Genomic DNA, 17,161 nt, shown 5'->3' with positions numbered 1-17,161 from the left:
CAGATGTGAATGAAATGGTATGACTTTTTATTTTAGATGATTGGGATAGATTAAAATCAAGAATGAATTTCTGGGAGAAGCTGTTACAGTTATGTAGGTGACATGATGAGACTCTGAACTGGGACAGTGGCTGTGGAGGGGGAGGATGTGCAAGGTCTGTGTGAAATAGGACCAGTTGGCCTTAGTGACAGTGCAGTTGTAGCTACTGGTACAACTTAACCAATTGAACTTAGGTAACATTGGTTGTTCAGGATAACTTAGTTCTAATGCTTGGTGATCAGTGGTGCCGGCCTGTCAGGAGAAGGAAGAAGGGAGTGAGTGAGCTCAGCCCAGGAGGTGTTGAGTTTTCAGCCTGTGAGCTCTCGCAGGGAAGACACCTGGCATCCTGCCTGGGCTGCGAGCATGAATAGGGAGACTTACTGCTCCTAGGATGTCAAATGTGTGTATGGTTGATTTGGAACCTTACGATTTTCTGGTTTAGCTTCAGACTCTTAGTAATCTGGGGTTGCATTAAGGAAAACAGCATTGAAAGAAATGCTCCCAAAGGAAATTAGATATTACATTCTAGGATCACAAAACAGTTAGTACTTTATGAGCCACTTATTCTGCAATCTTCTACTCTAAAGAAATAGGAATGCAAACAAACATTGACCTGCAAAGATGTTTAAAATCACCTTAGTTGTAATGAAGAAGGGGATACATGCACAGAAGGTATTCCTCAACGTTGGGATGATAATTCTAGTGAAGGTGTTATGGTGGCTTTTATCCTCTCCTTTTTGAGTGATTGTGATTTACACTTTTTCAAAACTGAGCATGTCTTCCTTTCTGATGAGGGAGGACAAATGAAGTTAGGAATAACATATACGTGGAAAAGAATAATATATAAGTAAGTAGTAAATTCTGCTGCATCCACAGAGCAAAATGTTACGAAGCTATTTATTTTTTTTAAGATTGCATTTATTTATTTATTTATTTAATTTGAGAGGCAGAGTTACAGACAGTGAGAGGGAGAGGCAGAGAAAGGCCTTCTGTCCACTGGTTCACTTCCCAAATGGCCGCAGCGGCTGGAGCTGTGCCGATCCAAAGCCAGGAGCCAGGAGCTTCTTCCTGTCTCCCGCACGACTGCAGGGGCCCAAGGACTTGAGCCATCTTCCCCTGCTTTCCCAGGCCATAGCAGAGAGCTGGATCGGAAGAGGAGCAGCTGGGACTAGAACTGGCGCCCACATGGCATGCAGGCGCTGCAGGCAGAGGATTAACCTACTGACCCACAACGGCAGCCCCGAAAGCTATTTATTTTGTTATGAAAAGTTTTTAAGTAGGTGGGTAAATGCTTATAAAGTGTTAAGAGTACCTAGGATCACCAAATTCTTGTGCCTTGGTGTTTCCATAGTGTTCTTTTATTTTTTTTATATTACGTTTTTGGTAAGGTTGGTAGTAGTGTGCTCTCTGTCATTTCTGTGGTTAAATCCCTTGAGTCTGTTCTCTTTTTTTTCCTTGTTTCCTGGGGATACACGTTTTGTCAGGTTCACTGAGTTTTCAAGAGTTGTATTTTAGTCTCCCTGATCTTCTATTGGCCACAGGTCCCAGCCACATGTCAGGGACACGCAGGCCTTCAGGAACTAGATGGAAGGAAGAACAAATTGTGTATTATATTGCATCTTACCAATGAAATGCTATATTTTATATTATAAATTGTTTTTGTAAGTATTATACATTATATTTTGTATGTTATAAGTGTACTTCAAATTGTATATTGTAAAAGGTATAGGGGCCAGCACTGTGGCATAGTGGGTTACTGCCCTGGTCTTAAGTGCCGGCATTCCATATGGGCGCCGGTTTGATACCTGGCTGCTCCACTCTGATCCAGCTCACTGCTGTGGCCTGGGAAAGCAGTAAGAAGATGGCCCAAGTCCTTGAGCTCCTGTACCTGTGTGGGAGACCTGGAAGAAGCTCCTGGCTTCGGATCGGTGAAGTTCTCGCCATTGCGGCCAATTCGGGAGTGAACCAGTGGATGGAATACCTCTCTCTCTGTGCTTCTCCTCTTGCGGTGTCACTCTGACTTTCAAATAAATAAATAAATCTTTAAAAAAGAAGTATATGTGCTTGGAGGTATCACATACAGTTCTAGGAGTCATGAGCCTAGCTGGCTGAATTCTGATTCCAGGATGGGTGAACCACCAGGTGGGTATCTCCCATTAGATGGGCGATTAAGATGCCCAGCCAATGTGTTGATTTTCAGGTTTCTTATTATTTTCTGGATTTTGTGGCTAGGAGCTGGGAAATGGATCTAGTCATCCAGAAAGGATGTTTCTGCTCACAGTTCTTTGACTCCTGTTTTACCTAATTTGCTAAGATAGTTTATCTCAGCTTGCCTTGAAGGTTCTCCAGCACAGCAGTGATAGCATTGACTGGGAAACCAAATAGATGGTTGGGTGTGTGTTATGGCCCCACTGAATTCTGATTCTGCCTCTGTGATACCCAGTGTTTCCCTAATTGTGTGAGAAAGTTCCTGAGGAATGTATTTTGTTATATTGTCTTGCTTCGCAGATTCCAGATAGAACAAAGCCCTCATGACACTTGGTGTACTTATTTTATTCTTTACCAAAGGTGGATCTTGGAAAACTTACATTTCAGCTTTGCAAAACAATGTATCCAGGACTGTTCACCAGGGGAGGCCAAGCAGCCTCTTTCAAGAAACTTAGATGATTTGTTTACTATTGCTCTGTAAAGGATAGGGCCCCAGGCACGATCTATGCAGACATCCTGCAGAAGCTCTGGGGTTCCAGTCTTTGAGCGTGTGGGCTGAGCTTGATCAAGGAGCTGGCCTCCCACAGCTGGTGAGCCAGGACTGCAAGTTCCAGTGGCCCCCAGGTGAGGAGGGAGGGACGAAGGGACTGCAGCTCCTGGCTGTCAGGCCTGTGAGTGCCCGTGATCCTTCCGTGGGCACCTGGCCTTCCTTGGTCAGCCAGTGTCTAGAAGATAAACCCGCACAGGAGCGTGTCTGCCAGAGCATCTGCAGCTTGGCTGGTGGACAGGCGTGTTACCATGGGAGCATAGGGACGTGCAGGGTAGCAAGGGGCACAGCAGGGCCGGGCTGGGACACAGACCCTCTGCCCCATTCCTGACTCTTTCAAACTTTGTTCAGGCTCCAGGCACATCACAGCAGCTGCTGGAGAGGAGGCATCCCACCTGAACACAGTGTCATCAGCTGCTCCATGTGCCTGGCCAGAGCTGGATGCCCGGTTGCCCTGTCATGCTTGGCTCTGAGGGCACAAGGCAGCTGCAGAGGGTCCCATTCCTGGGCTCCACAGCAGGCCAACATGAGCGGTGAGTGAGTGCGGGGCACAGGGAGGGTCCTGGAGCCTCGACTGGCCTGGGCGCGTGTGTCTCTGCTGGGCCCAACCCTAGACCTTTAGGGATTGCCCGATTTTCAGCTTGGGCCCCAACTCCACTGGGCAATCTGGAGTTGAGACTCTGAAGGCAGGACTGTGGCACATCTTGCCAGTTTCCTCAGTTCCTTCTCTGAGCAAAAATGTAGCATAGATATGGGCTGAGGGCCACGTGAGTCTGTGCTGTGTGAGGGTAGGTGCAATGGGTGCGATGGGTGGGCTGTGCTTGCTGGCACAGGTGCTTCTCTGCCACACTTGATCTTGTGGCAGTTGTGGTGATTAGGAAAGTGGGTTCTCTGCAGACCCCAGGGAGGTGACATTTCTCAGCCTCCCAGGGCGCCGGCCCTGTTGCTAGTTTTTAAATCATTACTTATCTATGCTCCAAAATTCAAATCTGTTGGTTACCCTGTTATCTTCTTCTTGGTTATTATTACTTGTACAAAGATAATTTTATTTGATTTCTATAACTGACAATCAGACAAATGAATATCAAAGACATTAATGAGAGGGAAAACAAAAAGGCAGAAAATATTTCAGTTTCATAAGATTCTAAATTCTAGATAGTTTGAACTTTGCTGAAAACTCTACTGAAAGCAACCCATCAGAAAATGTGATAGGAAAGCAAATTAATGATAAGTTCAAGATACCTCTTCGTATCAGCAGGAAACAATTGACTTAAAATATGATCAGAGTAAAGTAAACATTTTTACTTGTTACAAAAATATGTTGAAATGAGGCCAATGATAGCATGAAGGCCTTTAACAAAAAGTCTCCAAAACATTGAGAAAAAGTGGGGGAAATTGGGTGCTTCTGGCATTGCAGAGGCAGGTTGTACCCTGTCTTTGAGAGATGTGAACATTCTGGCCCCTAGAAAGGAAACAAATGCAAATAGTAATAATAAAATAGCTCACCAAGTTATCCCATAGGTGATGTCAAATATCTCAGCCCTCAAAATTATTTGAGAATAATGTTAACTGTTTTTCATTTTCTCAAGGCTTATTAATTCTTGGATAAGTTTTTTAAGATTATTTAAAAGAGTGACCAAGAGAAAGGGAGAGAGCTTCCATCCATTGGTTTACTCTCCAAAAATGCCATAGTAGCCAGGACTGGGCCACACTGAAGCTGGGACATCCACATGGTGTAAGGGGACCCATGCATTTGGTCTATCTTCCTTTGCTTTTCCAGTCATATTAACAGGAAGCTGGGTCAGAAGCAGAGCTACTGGGACTTGCACCTGTGCTCATGTGTGATGTGGGTGTCAGGCAGCAACTCAATCCACTGGCCTCTTTGGATAAGTGCCACAATACTTGCCCCTTCACATAAGTTTTTGAAGGCTGAGTAATGCTCCATTAAATGAGTATACGCAATGTGTCTGTCCATTCATTTGATAGTGCATTTAGGATATTGACACATTTTGGCTCTTGGAAGTTGCTATAGACTGCCTGTGTTCTAAAAACATTCATATGTTGCAATTCTAACCTCCAAGGTAATTAGGAACTGAGACATTTGGGAGTAATTAGATCATGAAGGTTGTACTGTGGGATTAGTATCATTATAGAAGAAAGCACAGAGAGGCCTCTTCCTCTTGATGTGTGAGGTTCCAGTGCAAAGACAGTTTTCTACAATCCAGGAGGCTGGTTCTCATTAGTTAAGCAATGTGCCATGTCTTTGTCTTGCACAGTCTTCAGAACTGTGAGAAATAAAATTCTGGTGATTCTAAGCTACTCAAGTCATGGGAATTTGTTTTAGCCATCTGAATTGAGTAAGAGAGTCACACCACTCAGGCTTCTGACTCTGGGTCTACTGCTCTTTCCAACATTTTCATAAAGGGAACCAACTTTTGTATAACTCTAAAATATCCCAGAAACGCAAGTGGTTTTCAGGGAGACAAGCAGCACATGTAAAAGATTAGCAAGTGTGGCCAGTGCTGTGGCATAGCAGGTTAAGCTGCTGTCTACAGTGCCAGCACCTGATATGGGCACTGTTTCAAGTCTAAGCCTCTCCACTTCCCATCCAGCTCCCTGCTAGTGGGCCTGGGGAAGCAGCAGAAAATAGCCCAAGTTCTTGGGCTCGTGCACTCACATGGGAAACCAGGAAGAAGCTGGCTCCTGGCTCTCAATTTGGCTTAGCCCTGGCTATTGCAGCCATTTGGGAAGTGAACTAGCTGATGGAAGACCTCCCTTTCTCTGTCTCTCTCTAACTCTTTCTTATAATAAAATAAATCTTTTAAAATTTTTTAAAAAATTAACGAGTGGGATGTTGATGCTGAGCTTGATTGATCTAGGTTTCTTTTTACAATATCTCTACTTTCAACATGGCCCAAGTCATGGGCCCCTGCACCCATGCGGGAGACCTGGAAGAAGCTCCTGACTCCTAACTTTGGATTGGCTCAGCTCTGGCTGTTGCAGCCATCCTGGGAATGAACCAGCGGATGGAAATCCTGTATCTCTCTCTATCTCTACCTCTCTCTGTAACTCTGTTTTCTAGCACTGGCATTACTGCAAACACTCTAGGTGCATCACACCCACTGGAACACCTGGATGTAGCCTGCCTTTTCTCTGGCAGTCCCACTAAGCCCCCGGCACACAGCTCTTCCCTGGAGCTCCGTGCAGAGGCTATGTCTTTTCTTGGACTATACAGGACTGAGCCAGAGGAAGAGGACACAGCAGTGCCATCAGCATCGTCTTAGACTTCCTCCTGCTTCTGGTCACCATCAGGCGTCACTGGTGACATCTTCCATTCCCTGAAGGAGAAAATTCATAGCTGAGGAGATTGTTGCATTACCAGAGCTGGGCATGGAACCAGCAGCCTCACTGCAAGACTGTGGAGCAGAAACACATACTCGTTCTGTGAGCTTTTCATAAGGCAGTGGGTACCTCTGCTAACTCTCCAAAGTCACAGAGTTAGACACATATTTTAAACTTCTTTACATTAGCATCTGCTTATCTTTGTCAAAGTTTGACAAATGAACTTTTTTTAAGATCTATTTTATTTATTTGAAAGACAGAGTTACAGAGAGAGGTAAAGAAAGAGATAGAGGAAGATGGCGGATAGTGAGGACGTGCCCTGATAGTCTGGGAAAATATAGTTTCATAAAAGTGGAATTACTGTAGCCTCAGGAAAAGACTCAAGAAAAAAACCGCAGGCCGGGGCCGTGGCTCAACAGGCTAATCCTCCGCCTTGCGGTGCCGGCACACCGGGTTCTAGTCCCGGTCAGGGCACCGATCCTGTCCCGGTTGCCCCTCTTCCAGGCCAGCTCTCTGCTGTGGCCAGGGAGTGCAGTGGAGGATGGCCCAAGTGCTTGGGTCCTGCACCCGCATGGGAGACCAGGATAAGCACCTGGCTCCTGCCATCAGAACAGCGCAGTGCGCCGGCCGCAGCGTGCTACCGTAGCGGCCATTAGAGGGTGAACCAATGGCAAAGGAAGACCTTTCTCTCTGTCTCTCTCTCTCTCTCACTGTCCACTCTGCCTGTCAAAAATAAAAAAAAAAGTGGAAAAAGAAAAGAAAAGAAAAGAAAAAAACTGCAGAGGAAAGGCTTCCTGATCTAGTGGATGTGACACAGAGGACCTACAGGGAGCCGACCACATGGAAGCACACCCATGGGAGCCGAGATGCAGAATATTGCCAGCACGGGAACGGGAGGTAAGACAAAAACCTCAGAAACCTGAGACATTGGTGGGGAAAGTCAGAGGCCTCTCTCTACACTCACCTAACAAAGCCGAGCAAAACAAAGAGCAGGAGCCATTTTTAATATGTAAAGTGGCAAAGAGTACACAAACTCAGTGACTTTGGGATTATGGCGAAACTTGAGAACACATTGAGGGCTGCATAAACTCTTTGTGTGGTCCCAGGGGTAGATCAAACAAATACTCACAGAGACCAGATTTCAACTACCCTCAATTCCATTCAGCTGTGTGGAATTACTTCCCAACTGAGTCAAAAAAAAGGAGGGAGAGAAAGAGAGAGAGAGAGAGAGAGAGAGAGAGAGAGAGATCCAGAAAGGAGCAAGGGAGAGAACAATCTGGGTGAGTCACTTTTTGCACAGCCTTAAACCTGAAGAATCAAGCAGAGCTCTCTGGCCACACCCATCACAGCCCCTAAGGATCCGTCAAAGCAGACAGCCCACTTAGAGGCATAGTATAATGAGGAAAAAAACACCACAGCAAAAAAATAAAACCATAAATTATCTCCAAATGCCAAACAACAAACTTAGAAACCAAGGTAACAAGAGCAAGGAAGACACTATGATGCCCCCAAATGAACAAGACACCCCAATCCAAGATTATCAAGATGAAGAGATAGAGGAAATGCAAGAAGCGGATCTCAAAAAATTGTTAAGAACATCAAGAAGTTCTCAAAAACAAATTCTTGAACTACAGAAATCCTTAATGGACAAGATAGAAAATCTCTCTTGTGAAAATGAAATATTAAGGAGGAATCAAAATGAAAGGAAACAACTAGTAGAACAAGAAACTGTGATAGTGATGAGAAGCATTAATGAAATGAAGAATTCAATAGATCAAATAACAAACACATTAGAGAGTCTTAAAAACAGAATGGGTGAAGCAGAAGAGAGAATATCAGACTTAGAAGACAGAGAACAGGAAAGGAAACAGTCAAATCAAACAAAAGAAGAGGAAATCAGAAATCTAAAAAATACTGTCAGGAATCTACAGGATACTATTAAAAAACACAACATTCGGGTTCTAGGAGTTCCTGAAGGCAAGGAGAGGGAGAAAGGATTAGAAGGCCTGTTTTAGTGAGATACTAGCAGAAAATTTCCCAGGTTTGGAGAAGGACAGAGACATCCTAGTACAGGAAGCTCATAGAACCCCTAATAAACATGACCAAAAGAAATCCTCACCACAACACATCATAATCAAACTCACCACAATGAAACATAAAGAAAAGATCCTAAAATGTGCAAGAGAGAAACGCCAGATTACTCTCAGAGGATCTCCAATTAGACTCACAGCTGACTTCTCTTCAGAAACCCTACAAGCTAGGAGAGAATGGCGAGACATAGCCCAGGTGCTAAGAGAGAAAAACTGCCAGCCCAGAATATTATATCCTGCAAAGCTCTCATTTGTGAATGATGGTGAAACAAAGACCTTTCACAGCAAACAGAAATTGAAAGAATTTGTCGCCACTCATCCAGTCCTGCAAAAGATGCTTAAAGATATGTTACATACAGAAACACAGAAACACGGTCACCAATATGAAAGAAGGTAAAGGAAGGAAACCTCACAGCAAAAGATCACAGGAATCTCAAACCATATATTAGAAAATATCTTTGGCAAATGACAGGGCAAAGTTACTCCTTCTCAATAGTCACATTGAATGTTAATGGCCTGAACTGTCCAGTTAAAAGACACGAATTGGCTGGTTGGGTTAAGTAACAAAACCCATCTATTCGCTGCTTACAAGAAAGTCATCTGTCCAACAATGATGCATACAGACTGAAAGTGAAAGGCTGGAAAAAGATATACCATGCCAACAGAAATGAAAGAAGAGCGGGCGTAGCCATCTTAATATCGGACAACATAAACTTTACCACAAAAACTGTCAGGAGAGACAAAGAGGGGCACTATATAATGATTAAGGGATCCATTCAACAGGAAGATATAACGATTATCAATGTATATGCACCTAATCACAGGGCACCAGTTTATTTAAAAGACTTGTTAAGGGACTTAAAGGGAGACTTAGACACCAATACAATAGTTCTGGAGGACTTCAATACTCCACACTCAGAGATAGACAGATCAACAGGACAGAAGATCAACAAGCAGACAGTAGATTTAAATGACACTATAGCCCAAATGGATCTAACAGATATCTACAGAACATTTCATCCTACATCTAAGGACTTTACATTCTTCTCAGCAGTACATGGAACCCTCTCTAGGATTGACCACATACTAGGCCATAAAGCAATTCTCAGCAAATTCAAAAGAATTAGAATCATACCATGCAGCTTCACAGACCATAAGGAATGAAATTGGAAATTAGCAACTCGGGAATCCCTGTAGCACGTGCAAACACATGGAGATTGAACAACATGCTCCTGAATGAACAACGGGTCATAGAAGAAATTAAAAGAGAAATCAAAAACTTTCTGGAAATAAATGAGGATAAAAGCACAACATACCAAAACCTATGGGATACAACAAAAACAGTGTTAAAAGGAAAGTGTATATCAATAGGTGCCTACATCAAGAAATTGGAAAGGCACCAAATAGATGAGCTTTCAAGTCATCTCAAGGATCTAGAAAATTTGCAGCAAACCAAACCCAAACCCAGTAGGAGAAGAGAAATAATTAAAATCAAAGAAGAAATCAACAGGATTGAATCCAAAAAAATATTACAAAAAATCAGCCAAATGAGGAGCTGGTTTTTTGAAAAAATAAACAAAATTGACACCCCATTGGCCCAACTAACTAAAAAAAGAAGAGAAAAGACCCAAATCAATAGGATCAGAGATGAAAATGGAAACGTAACAACAGACACCACAGAAATAAAAAGAATCATCAGAAATTACTACAAGGACTTGTATGCCAGCAAACAGGGAAATCTATCAGAAATGGACAGATTCTTGGACACATACAACCTACTTAAATTGAGCCAGGAAGACAAAGAAAACCTAAACAGACCCAGAACTGACACAGAAATTGAAACAGTAATAAAGGCCCTCCCAACAAAGAAAAGCCCAGGACCAGATGGATTCACTGCTGAGTTCTACCAGACATTTAGAGAAGAACTAACTCCAATTCTTCTCAAACTATTCAAAACAATCGAAAAAGAGGGAATCCTCCCAAATTCTTTCTATGAAGCAAGCATCACCTTAATTCCTACGCTGGAAAAAGATGCAGCATTGAAAGAGAATTACAGACCAATATCCCTGATGAACATAGATGCAAAAATACTCAATAAAATTCTGGCCAATAAAATGCAACAACACATCAGAAAGATCATCCACCCAGACCAAGTGGGATTTATCCCTGGTATGCAGGGATGGTTCAACGTTCGCAAAACAATCAACGTAATACACTACATTAACAGACTGCAGAAGAATAACCATATGATTCTATCAATAGATGCAGAGAAAGCATTTGATAAAATACAACACCCTTTCATGATGAAAACTCTAAGCAAACTGGGTATGGAAGGAACATTCCTCAATACAATCAAAGCAATATATGAAAAGCCCACGGCCAACATCCTATTGAATGGGGAAAAGTTGGAAGCATTTCCGCTGAGATCCTGTACCAGACAGGGATGCCCACTCTCACCACTGCTATTCAATATAGTTCTGGAAGTTTTAGCCAGAGCTATAAGGCAAGAAAAAGAAATTAAAGGGATACAAATTGGGAAGGAAGAACTCAAACTATCCCTCTTTGCAGATGATATGATTCTTTATTTAGGGGACCCAAAGAACTCTACTAAGAGACTACTGGAACTCGTCAAAGAGTTTGGCAAAGTAGCAGGATATAAAATCAATGCACAAAAATCAATGGCCTTTGTATACACAGGCAATGCCATGGCTGATGAAGAACTTCTAAGATCAATCCCATTCACAACAGCTACAAAAACAATCAAATACCTTGGAATAAACTTAACCAAGGATGTTAAAGATCTCTATGATGAAAACTACAAAACCTTACAGAAAGAAATAGAAGAGGATACCAAAAAATGGAGAAATCTTCCATGCTCAAGGATTGGAAGAATCAATATCATCAAAATGTCTATTCTCCCAAAAGCAATGTATACATTCAATGCAATACCAATCAAGATACCGAAGACCTTCATCTCAGATCTGGAAAAAATGATGCTGAAATTCATATGGAGACACAGAAGACCTCGAATAGCCAAAGCAATCTTGTACAACAAAAAGAAAGCCAGAGGCATCACAATACCAGATTTCAGGACATACTACAGGGCAGCTGTTATCAAAACAGCATGGTACTGGTACAGAAACAGATGGATAGACCAATGGAACAGAATAGAAACACCAGAAATCAATCCAAACATCTACAGCCAACTTATATTTGATCAAAGATCCAAAACTAATCCCTGGAATAAGGACAGTCTATTCAATAAATGGTGCTGGGAAAATTGGATTTCCATGTGCAGAAGCTTGAAGCAAGACCCCTACCTTTCACCTTACACAAAAATTCACTCAACATGGATTAAAGACTTAAATCTATGACCTGAAACCATCAAATTATTAGAGAGCATTGGAGAAACCCTGCAAGATACAGGTACAGGCAAAGACTTCTTGGAAAAGACCCCAGGAGCACAGGCAGTCAAAACCAAAATTAACATTTGGGATTGCATCAAATTGAAAAGTTTCTGTGCAAAAGAAACAGTTAGGAAAGTGAAGAGGCAACTGACAGAATGGGAAAAAATACTTGCAAACTATGCAACGGATAAAGGGTTGATAACCACAATCTACAAAGAAATCAAGAAACTCCACAACAACAAAACAAACAACCCACTGAAGAGATGGGCCAAGGACCTCAATAGACATTTTTCGAAAGAGGAAATCCAAATGGCCAACAGACACATGAAAAAATGTTCAAGATCATTAGCAATCAGAGAAATGCAAATCAAAACCATAATGAGGTTTAACCTCACCCCGGTGAGAATGGCTCACATTCAGAAATCTACCAACAACAGATGCTGGAGAGGATGTGGGGAAAAGAGGACACTAACCCACCATTGGTGGGAATGCAAACTGGTTAAGCCACTATGGAAGTCAGTCTGGAGATTCCTCAGAAACCTGAACATAATCCTACCATTCAACGCAGCCATCCCACTCCTTGGATTTTACCCAAAGGAAATTAAATTGGCAAATAAAAAAGCCATCTGCACATTAATGTTTATTGAAGCTCACAATAGCTAAGACCTGGAACCAACCCAAATGCCCATCAACAGTAGACTGGATAAAGAAATTATGGGACATGAACTCCATAGAATACTATACAGCAGTAAGAAACAATGAAACCCGGTCATTTGCAACAAGATGGAGGAATCTGGAAAACATCATGCTGAGTGAATTAAGCTAGTCCCAAAGAGACAAATATCATTTGTTTTCCCTGATCAGTGACAACTGAGCACCAAAGGGGAAACCTGTTAAGTGAAATGGACACTATAAGAAACTATGACCTGATCAACTCTTGTCCTGAATCTAGATGTACAATGTAATACTTTATCCTTTTTAGTGTTTGTTGTTGTTGTTTTTCTAGTACTAGTGGTTGAACTCTGTAATTAACACACAATTATTATTAGGTGTTTAAATTTTAATTGAAAAGTGATCCCTGTTAAATTTAAGAGTGGAAAAAGAGAGGGAGGAGATGTACAATTTGGGACATGCTCAATCAGACTTGCCCCAAATGGTGGAGTTAGAAATGTGCCAGGGGATTCCAATACAATCCCATCAAGGTGGCATGTACCAATGCCATCTCACTAGTCCAAGTGATCAGTTTCAGTTCACAATTGATGGTTCTGATATGTCTAAGAGTCAAAGGGATCACACAAACAAGACAAGTGTCTGCTAATACTAACTGATAGAATCAAAAAGGGAGAGAAGGATCCAACATGGGAAGTGGGATACACAGCAGACTCATACAATGGCAGATGTCCTAAACAACACTCTGGCCTCAGAATCAGCCCTTAAGGCATCGGATCTGGCGGAAGAGCCCATGAGAGTATTGTAGGCATGGAAAGCCAAGATACCATGGAAAAGAAAAAAAAAGAAGATCTAAATGAAACATCTTTGTTAGTGAGATCCCAGTGGAAAGAACGGGGCCATCAAAGAAGGAGGTACCTTTCTCTGAAGGGAGGAGAGAACTTCCACTTTGACTATGACCCTATCGGAATAAGACCAAAGTCAGCAAACTCTAAAGGCTTCCATAGCCCTGGCAACTCATGACTAGAGCCTAGGGAGATTACTGACGCCATGAACAGGAGTGTCAAATTGTTAAGTCAGCAACAGGAGTCACTGTGTTTTTACATCCCATGTGGGATCTGTCCTTAATGTGTTGTCTAATGTGCGGTGATGCTATAACTAGTACTGAAACAGTATTTTTACAGTTTGTGTTTCTGCGTGGGTACAAACTGATGAGATCTTTACTAATTATATACTGAATCAATCTTCTGTATATAAAGATAATTGGACATGAAAAAAAAAAAAAAAAACCCTGGTGTTGGCTTGTGCCGCGGCTCACTAGGCTAATCCTCTGCCTTGTGGCGCCGGCACAACGGGTTCTAGCCCCAGTCAGGGCACCAGATTCTGTCCCGGTTGCCCCTCTTCTAGGCTAGTTCTCTGCTGTGGCCAGGGAGTGCAGTGGAGGATGGCCCAAGTCCTTGGCCCTGCACCTCATGGGAGACCAGAAGCACCTGGCTCCTGCCATCGGATCAGCGCGGTGTGCCGGCCACAGCGTGCTTGCCGCGGCAGCTATTGGAGGGTGAACCAACGGCAGAGGAAGACCTTTCTCTCTGTCTCTCTCTCTGTCACTGTCCACTCTGCCTGTCAAAAACAAAAAACAAAAAACAAAACAAAACAGAAAAACCTGGTGTTAAATTGGAAATGGCATAGAAAATTAATTTTTAAAAAAATATATTATGTAGGATCCCTGTCTTTAATGTGCTGTACATTGTTATTTAATGCTATAACTAGTACTCCAACAGTATTTTTTTCACTTTGTGTTGCTATATGGGGGCAAACTATTGAAATCTTTACCTAATATATACTAAACTGATCTTCTGTATAGAAAGAGAATTGAAAATGAATCTTGATGTGAATGGAAGGGGAGAGGGAGCAGGAAAGGGGAGGGATGCAGGTGGGAGGGAAGTTATGGGAGGGGGAAGCCATTGTAACCCATAAGCTGTACTTTGGAAATTTATATTCATTAAATAAAAGTTTAATAAATGAAAAAAAAAGAACGAGATAGAGGTCTTCCATCTCTGGTTAACTCCCCAGATGGCTGCAACTGCCGGAGCTGCACTGATCCGAAGTCAGGAGCTCCTTCCAGGTCTCCACAACAGGTGCAGGGACCCAGGGACTTGGGCCATCTTCTACTGCTTTCCCAGGCCATAGCAGAGGGCTGGGTTGTAAGTGGAGCAGCCTGGACAGAATCCAGCACCCATATGGGATGGCAGTGTTTCAGGCCAAGGCTTTAACCCACTGTGCCACAGTGCCAGCCCAATAAATGAACTTTGTTCTATATATACAACAGGTTGGGTAGGTGATGGGAACAAACTTGAGGTCTCAGTGGTAATTTTTATATAGCAGTGTGTAGGTTGATAAAGACTGGAATCCAGGTTCCTTCCAAGCTGTTTGAATTGCACAAGTCATATAATGTGTCACAACCTCAAAATGGGAATAATATCTTGGAGGATGTGCTAGAACATAGAACAGGGATCAGCAGACTTCAGCTATGGGTGGTCTGAGATAAATCATTTCCATTTTTATAAAAAGGAAAGGGGAGTGAGAAAGAGAGATCTCCCATCCTATGGTTTACTGCCCAAATGCCCATAACAGCCAAGGCTAGCACAGCAGCGAGCAACTCACCTATTTTCCATAAGGGTGTCAGGGACCTAGAGAGCTTGAGCCATCACCTGCTGCCTCCCAGGCTGCTCATTAGCAGGAAGCTAGAAAAGGGAGTGGAGTTGGGACTCAAACCCAGGCACTACAACATGGGACACACACATTCTAAGTGGTTGGTTAACTGCTAGGTCAAATGCCCACCTCTGTGTCTGTACATGTGTTTTTTTTTTAAGTTTTATTTATTTATTTGAAAGTCAGAGTTACACAGAGAGAGAAGGAGAGGCAGAGAGAGAGAGAGAGAGAGAGAGAGAGATCTGTTTCACTCCCCAATTGGCCTCAATGGCCAGAGCTGCAACAATCCAAAGCCAGGAGCCAGAAGCTTCTTCTGGGTCTCCCATGCAGGGGCAGGGGGCCCAAGGACTTGGGCCATCTTCTTAAGGCTTTCCCAGGCCATAGCAGAGAGCTGGATCAGAACTGGAGCAGCCAGGACTCGAACCAGCACCCATATGGGATGCTGGCGCTGCAGGCGGTGGCTTTACCTGCTACGCCACTGCCTCGATCCACAGCCCCTACTGGGTTTTAAGGTTAGAAAAATTGTCAAATATTTTTGAGAATTGGATTTTTGACAAACTACATAAGCTTTTAATGGCTATCTTTTTGAAAACTTATATTTAACATAGTATTTATCATCACAAGGTTGTTACTCAGTTAACAAGTTTCTTTTTACATAAATCTCTATTTTGATGTTAACAAAGTTTTTCTTAACATTAAATCTTTTCTACATTTCAATATTAGACACATTGAATGCATGTGTTCTTTGTTGTTTTTTTTTGTTTTTTGTTTTTTGTTTTTTGTTTTTGACAGGGTATGTTTTCTAAACTTCTTTTTCCCCTGAGGTAAAAGGTTTCAGTTTTGGCTATTTGATATTCCAGTATGATATTAACCTGGGAGATAAAGCACAAATCCAATGAAGATGTGGAGAAAAGAGTTCTCCTCTGTTAGCAGGCAGGATTCTAATCCCACAGTGGTAACCTCCCAGGGTTCTGGGAGAGAGCCTTCTGATTCCTGTTCCATGCGCTTTGACATTCTGAAACCATGAAATACTACTTATGCAAATTTCTTTTTTTTTTTTTTGACAGGCAGAGTGCACAGTGAGAGAGAGACAGAGAGAAAGGTCTTCCTTTTGCCATTGGTTCACCCTCCAATGGCCGCCGCAGCCGGCGCACCACGCTGATCCGATGGCAGGAGCCGGGTGCTTATCCTGGTCTCCCATGCGGGTGCAGGGCCCAAGCACTTGGGCCATCCTCCACTGCACTCCCTGGCCACAGCAGAGAGCTGGCCTGGAAGAAGGGCAACCAGGACAGAATCTGGTGCCCTGACTGGGACTAGAACCTGGTGTGCCGGCGCCACAAGGCAGAGGATTAGCGTAGTGAGCCGTGGCGCCGGCCGCAAATTTCAACTATCATACTTTTTTGACCTCTTTTCAAACCAGCCGATACAAGTTACAGGCTGGATTTTTCCATGCATTACTTGCTATAAAGAAAATAATTTTTTTCCACTTTAACAGATATCTATGTTCCTGTTTTATGGGAACAACTGAAAATGTCAAACTACCGTATTTACTGTTTCTTGGAACTCGCAGACACAAAAGCGCAGGCTTAACTGAAATAGCACAAAGAATCTCAGGGCAAGGTTTGATTCAGGAGGCCCTTGAAAGTCACATCTGTGCATTTCTCTTTCCTGCAGACACCTCCAAGCAAGCTCAAATGCCTGTTATACTGAGAACCACTCCTAACAAGAGTGAGATTGCATCTCCAGCTCCTAGTGCTTCAACAACAGGCAGCACCAAAAGCAATGAAATGAGGACTAAGAGTAGCTGTGTTGAAACTGAGGTCAACATGTTGGGATCTTGAAGGCTGAAGGGTTCAAAGAAATGGTATACATGTTATTTTATCCAGCTTGAAATGTTCCCTTCCTGGAGCTCCAGATGCTGGATTTAAGAGATTCTATGGAATAACACCTTCCAGGAAGCAGCCACTACAGGACTCTAACTGCTGTTGTCTAACCTTCACATGTGTGTTGCCATCACGTCTAGATGGCACCTTTTTTTCTAGGGGCCTCAACAATGTCTCTTGAACCTAGAGAATAAATTCTTCGCTGGTTCTTTCTGGATAATGAAACAGATATAGGGTCTTTATGTTATGGATGAGTTGCTACAT

General features: G+C 42.8%; 1 pseudogene; it reads right to left on the bottom strand.

Moving 5' to 3' along the window:
* Window positions 1-16,659: 16,659 nt before the first annotated feature.
* On the bottom strand, window positions 16,660-16,842 carry LOC133765215 (small integral membrane protein 30-like; annotated as a pseudogene).
* Window positions 16,843-17,161: the final 319 nt, after the last annotated feature.

This window comes from Lepus europaeus, chromosome 8, assembly GCF_033115175.1.
Source record: "Lepus europaeus isolate LE1 chromosome 8, mLepTim1.pri, whole genome shotgun sequence".
NCBI lineage: Eukaryota > Metazoa > Chordata > Mammalia > Lagomorpha > Leporidae > Lepus > Lepus europaeus.
Note: the sequence above shows the minus strand (reverse complement) of the source record. Positions and strands in the feature narration are given on the sequence as shown.